Here is a 7,114-nt window from a genome sequence, read left to right as displayed (position 1 = left end):
GATAGAGAGAGGAACACTCATTAGACTGAACCCTCTACCTGATGGAGAGAGGAACACTCATTAGACTGAACCCTCTACCTGATAGAGAGAGGAACACTCATTAGACTGAACCCTCTACCTGATAGAGAGAGGAACCCTCGATAGACTGAACCCTCTACTTGATGGAGAGGAACACTCATTAGACTGAACACTACCTGATGGAAAGGCGAACACCCAATAGACTGAACCCTCTACCTGATATAAAGAGGAACACTCAATTGACTGAACCCTCTACCTGATGGAGAGAGGAACACTCATTAGACTGAACACTACCTGATGGAGATAGGAACACTCATTAGACTGAACACTACCTGATGGAGATAGGAACACTCAATAGACTGATACTTCTACCTGATGGAGAGCCTCAAAGGCCAAGCAGGAACAAATGGGCCGATTTAGAGCGGCGCGTGGGTACTGGAGAAGAGAAGAGAGGAGAGGAGAGGAGAGGAGAGGAGAGGAGAGGAGAGGAGAGGAGAGAGGGAGCATTGACACGAAGTCAAGGACCACCATCAACGCAGCTGCTAGCCTGCTGCCCACACCACACCACACTTACCACTCTTCCCCTCCCATTAATTTGCAGTGCACTGATGCTAAACTGTAATGAATCTGCAATTTGCACACATATGTGAAGGGGGGATGGGGAGAAGGAGGGAGGGATGGGGCATACATGGTTCTACTTTGAGGCTGTTGTTAACCTCTACTGGAAACATTTACAATTAATTGGACCAAGAAAAGACATCCATCTGTTGCATGAACCCTTCGCTAGCCTGTAGGGATGTGGCACTTCCTGGGATGGGGAGTTTGAACAAGAGAGACAAAAAGATACAAGGCATTATGCGAGGGACGTGTATTTCTTTCAAGTAACACTATGAAATCGGGAACTATTCTACCTGTGGTTACTCAGTTTCTCTAGAACTGTCGGGATCATAGTTAGAAGAGAAATGTAGGGCCTCCCGAGTGGCACAGTGGTCTAAGGTACTGCATCGACCGGCCCAGTCGGTTTGGCCCACCACGGGTCAGGTCAGACAACAGCCTATGGGGTCATTGTTTGTGAACTTCCCTGTTGGACAAAATCACTGATCAGCCCCTTCTACAGTAGGTTTGTTTTCCCGTAAGGAACACTGCAATTCAATGCTGCCACGGTTCATTTCCTTCTCTGAGGCCTCTCTGCTACAATATGTCCCTGACATAGTGGTGGTGGTGGGGGGCATCGAGTGTCATGTAAACAGTCTCAGGGCTACTTCATCTTCTCGACTTGCGCAACAACCTGGTGGTGTCTCGTGCCATGACCAGCGGGCTGCATGCGGAGCCCCTGGGTGGCTTCAGTTACTCACGGCCCTGTGTGTACTTTAGCTTAAGCATCCCCAGACTCATCAGGGCTAAGGACATTCTGCTGGGGTGGTACAGGACAGAGAGAGCAGGGTGGGAAGGACAGGGCAGGGGGGAGCTGGTGGGAAGGCAGTGTGGTCCCGGGTGTGATGGTTGAAGCACAGTGATTTAGAGGCTGTTGATTCCGGGCAGGCGGCCCAGGCTGCCGCCACTGACCCACGGTGGATGAGTCCCGCCGCCGCGTAAGTCACTCCACTTAAAACGTCCTCATGTGTTTAGATCCGTTCAAGTGGGAATCGTGAATCCCATCACACACACACACACGCACACACGCACACACACACACACACACACACACACACACACACACTGCTGTAAATGTTCTACGAGATCAGAGTTTTCTTTCTTTTTTCTCCCCCTCCAGCTAAAGCGTTCATAAACAGACGGGTGAAAGCCTCATTAATCTGTTGTCAGGAATATTAATGGCATTGTGAACACCTTCCACGCTCGGTGTGTCCCGAAGCTTAGCGCAGCCAAACACTGGGCCATTAGAGCAGGTGTGAGAGTCACACCGTGCTTCTGTGTGATGGAAGGTAGGTAACGGAGAGAGGAGATGAATGAAAGAGTTCCAAATGAGGCTTTCTCATTACCAGCCATACTGAGATGGAATGATAGAATAGGCAGTCAGCCTGGCATTTTAAAAGTCAACACTCACTTTTTTACTTCAAACTTACTTAACACTTACTTCACTAGACACCTCAACTTCAAAACACAAAGAACACAGCAAACCACCTGAGTTCACTCACTGGCACAAAAGACGTGTGGCACTATCCAACTACATATGTTTATGATAATGACGAACAGAGAGCAGCGAGATTCATCACAAGACGAATACAGCTGACACTCATACGTACAGCCACACAGAGAGAGGAGAAGGATTGTTCTAGTCATAGCATGTGTTGCTGCATCTGTTTCTCATTGTGCTTACAGTTCACACTGGGATTCAGTCTACGATGATGACTACAACACCCCTAACTGGTGGCCCCACACACACACACACACACACGCACGCACGCACGCACGCACGCACGCACACACACACACACACACACACACACACACGCACGCACGCACGCACGCACGCACACACACACACACACACACACACACACACACGCACGCACGCACGCACGCACGCACACACACACACACACACACACACAAGCACACGCACGCACACTTGCACGCACGCACGCACACACACACACACACTGCAGCCCCTGAGATGAACCCAGCTTGGGCTGGATGGGACCCACAGCTAAGAGTTAGCCACCAGAGAGGCTTTAGGAGTAGTAACGAGCTGTGAGGTGTGAGGCTAGCGGTGCCTGGAAGAGGGATGGGGAGTGAGTGAGGTGTGAGGCTAGCGGTGCCTGGAAGAGGGATGGGGAGTGAGTGAAAGCAGAGTCGTGTCTGTCATCAGGCCATGTTTCTCATTAGGGTGACCTACAGCAGGGCTGTGTTCAGTAGGGAAGTGGGTGGGGGGGTGGGGGGGGCAGTTTGAAGAGGAGGTAGGCTTTTACCTGAACGTGTCCAGATTAGGTACTGTTCACTTTTGAAACGGGGAGATTGTGGATACACAGACTTTAAAGAAATGTTTTGCAACTGTGTGCCCTACTGTCCACGACACAGGAACGAAAGCAATGGTATATCCCCTTGATGCAGAGGAAGAGGAGGAGGAGGAGGAAGAGGGGGGAGGAAGAGGAGGAGGAGGAAGAGGATGATGAAGAGGAAGAGGAGGAAGATGAAGAGGAAGAGGAGAGAAGGAAGAGGAGGAGGAGGAGGAGGAGGAGGAGGAGGGGGGGGACCATATCCGTAACCTGATGGGATGTTCTATTCCTACCTCCGTCCATCTGCGGATCACATGCTGAATGAAACAAAGCGGACGAGAATTTCCCAACTGACCCTGCTTTCTCATGGGTAAATTTTTTTTTATGAATGAATGTTGAACTTTAATCAAATGAATCTTTCCCATTTCATGTAAACATAAAAACACAAGCATACGAACTGCATTAGACTGGGGTTTTCTTGACTATGGTATTCCCAAGTTGTTCCCGCTTATGGTTTCACCTAAAAACTATAAGTTAAAACAGCTTTATTTTTTACATTTGATTTGATTGAACCTTTATTTAACCAGGAAGGGCTCATTGAGATTAGAAATCTATTTTTCAAGAGCGTCTTGGCCAAGATAGGCTGCACCAAGTCATAAAACAATTACAGACAGACAACATGAAAAACTATAGGTAATCTAGTAAAAAAAAACATAGAATTCACAAGAGTATAAAAAAATCATAAAACAGCAAATTAAAAACATTGACAGGTCAGGGAATCAGTCTCAAAAAACACCAATCGGGACAAGTTCTTCCAGTTTAAAAATATTTTGTAAGGCGTTCCAAGCCGATACCGCAGAGTACATAAAAGCCCTCTTACCAAATTCAGTTTGGACGTTTGGAGCAGTTAGCAGGATAAAGTCCTGCGAACGAAGAGAGTGCCCACCACATTTCTGAACAATAAAAATGCCCAAATAAAATGGTAGGGCGACAGGCCTTCAGATAGATATACTAAGATGTCAAAGGAATTATGGTGGGAGGCATCACAACAACAAAATAACAAGATAGTTGAACATGGCTGTTTGTATGTGTAGATCCAAGCCCTTTGCCACTCTGGGACACATTGTTAACTTATAGCTGTGGTCTGTCTTCCCCTCCCTACCCTGTGATTCTCTCTCTACTGCCTCTCTACACGTAGCCCCGGCGTCCCACAGCTGCATCCCACATGCGGCTGGATGTCATTCTGCTGTTCTCAGACCTGCTGTGGTGCTTCTTCTTCTTCTTCTTCTTCAACAACACACCAACCAGCCCCAAAAATGTTCAGTGGGGTAACACAAAGTAATGCTGCGAGGACAGCTTCAGAATGCAGGGAAGGAAAGACGGGGGTAATTCTTCAGTTCAAATCTGGCAGGCAGGGGCTCTGCTCGGGTCATAGCAACACAGAGTCATTTCCATAATTGCCCCACAGTCAAATCAGGCTGGATTCCTCTGGATCGCTCTAGATTCCTGTAGATAAGCAGCCTATTGGGCTCTGGTCAGTGCCGGCCTGTCTGCCGGACCCCCAAAGAAGAACAGGTGTGGTACTGGAAGTGATTTCCAGCTCCTCTGTGTGTTTCCACTGTTTTTGTTGTAGTAATTGCCACAGGACATTCCCCTTGCCTTTCGGATTGCTATCGTGTAATCTCTCTGAAGAGAGAGGAGAATGAAAGAGGATTTGTCCTGGGTTTGGCTTTGTCTTATCAGTGGTCTTCAGAAGAACAGCAATACCTTTAATTACAGACGTAAGGTAGGCAGCAAACGGCTGATGTTGGGGTAATACTGCCAAGTCTACCTACTTTAAATATGGACTGATAGATCAATGTATCAATCAGGTGGGACCTCACTTCCGAATTCCAAACTGCTTCACAGCTGGGGGCCAGTTGTGCCAGCCATCTTCCTTGGCCACCAAAATTAGGCTCAAATCACTTAATCTGATGGCAAACGTTATCACTACACATCCAAGTATATCTGACCAAATTATGAAAGACAAGCATCGTCATTTTGAATTCTGTAAAGTGAGTGTGGAAGAGGTGAAAAAATTATTGTTGTCTATCAACAATGACAAGCCACCGGGGTCTGACAACTTGGATGGAAAATTACTGAGGATAATAGCGGACGATATTGCCACTCCTATTTGCCATATTTTCAATTTAAGCCGACTGGAAAGTTTGTGGCCTCAGGCTTGGAGGGACGCAAAAGTCATACCGCTACCTAAGAATAGTAAACCCCCTTTTACTGGCTCAAATAGCCAACCAATCAGCCTGTTACCAACCCTTATTCAACTTTTGGAAAAAATTGTGTTTGACCAGATACAATGCTATTTTACAGTAAACAAATTGACAACAAACTTTCAGCATGCTTAAAGGGAAGGACATTCAACAAGCACAGCACTTACACAAATGACTGATGATTGGCTGAGAGAAATTGATGATAAAAAGATGTTGGGGGCTGTTTTGTTAGACTTTAGTGCAGCTTTTGACATTATTGATCATAGTTTGCTGCTGGAAAAATGTATGTGTTATGGTGTAACAGTATTGCTTCCGCCACTCTCCTCGCCTCTACCTGGGCTCGAAACCAGGGACCCTCTGCACACGTAGACAACTGCGACCCTCGAAACACCGTTACCCATCGCTCCACAAAAGCCACGACCCTTGTAGAGCAAGGGGAACAACTACTTCAAGGTCTCAGAGCGAGTGACGTCCCTGATTGAAACACTATTAGCGCGCACCTCGCTAACTAGCTAGCCATTTCACATCGGTTACAATGGCTTTACACCCCCTGCTATGTTGTGGATAAAGAGTTACCTGTCTAAAAGGACACAGAGGGTGTTCTTTTTTTTTTGCCCTTTTTTCTCCCCAATTTCATGGTATCCAATTGGTAGTACTGCATCGCCACAGGAGTCGCTAGTGTGCGATGAGACAAAGCTATCCCTGCCAGCCATACCCTCCCTAACCCGGACGATGCCATGCCAATTGTGCGCCACCCCATGGGCCTCCCGGTCGCGGCCGGCTGCGACAGAGCCTGGACTCGAACCCAGAATCTCTGGTGGCACAGGTACCACTGTGCCACCCGAGACAGAGGGCGTTCTTTAATGGAAGCCTCTCCAACATAATCCAGGTAGAATCAAGAATTCCCCAAGGCAGCTGTCTAGGCCCATTACTTTTTCAATCTTTACTAACGACATGCCACTGGCATTGAGTGAAGCCAGTGTGTCTATGTATGCAGATGACTCAACACTATACATGTCAGCTACTACAGCGACTGAAATGTCTGCAACACTTAACAAAGAGTTGCAGTTAGTTTCAGAGTGGGTGGCAAGAAATAAGTTAGTCCTAAATATTTATAAAACTAAAAGCATTATATTTGGGACAAATCATTCACTAAAGCCTAAACCTCAGCTAAATCTTGTAATAAATAATGTGAAAATTGAGTAAGTTGAGGTGACTAAACTGCTTGGAGTTACCCTGGATTGTAAACTGTCATGGTCAGAACATACTGACACAACAGTAGCTAAGATGGGGAGAAGTACGTCCATGATAAGGTGCTCCTCTACCTTCTTGACAGTACTGTCAACAAGGCAGATCCTACAGGCTCTAGTTTTGTCGCACCTGGACTAATGTTCAGTCGTGTGGTCAGGTGCCACAAAAAGGGACTTAGGAAAATTGCAATTGGTTCAGAACAGGGCAGCACGGCTGGCCCTTGGATATACACAGAGAGGTAATAATAATAATATGCATGTCAATCTCTCCTGGCTGAAAGTGGAGGAGAGACTGACTTCATCACTACTTATATTTTTGTGAGGTATAGACATGTTGAATGCACTGAGCTGTCTGTTTGAATTACTGGTGCACAGCTCGGACACCCATGCATACCCCACAAGACATGCCACAAGAGGTCTCTTCACAGTCCCAGAGTCCAGAACAGACTATGGGAGGCGCACAGTACTACATAGAGCCATGGCTACATTAAACTCTATTTCACATCAAGTAATTAATGCAAGCAGTAAAATTAGACTTAAAAAACAGATAAAAATACACCTTATGGAACAACGGGAAATGTGAAGCAACACAAACATAGGCACAGACATATGCATACACACA

This window comes from Oncorhynchus mykiss, chromosome 19, assembly GCF_013265735.2.
Source record: "Oncorhynchus mykiss isolate Arlee chromosome 19, USDA_OmykA_1.1, whole genome shotgun sequence".
Taxonomy (NCBI): Eukaryota; Metazoa; Chordata; class Actinopteri; order Salmoniformes; family Salmonidae; genus Oncorhynchus; species Oncorhynchus mykiss.
This window is presented reverse-complemented; position numbering follows the sequence as displayed.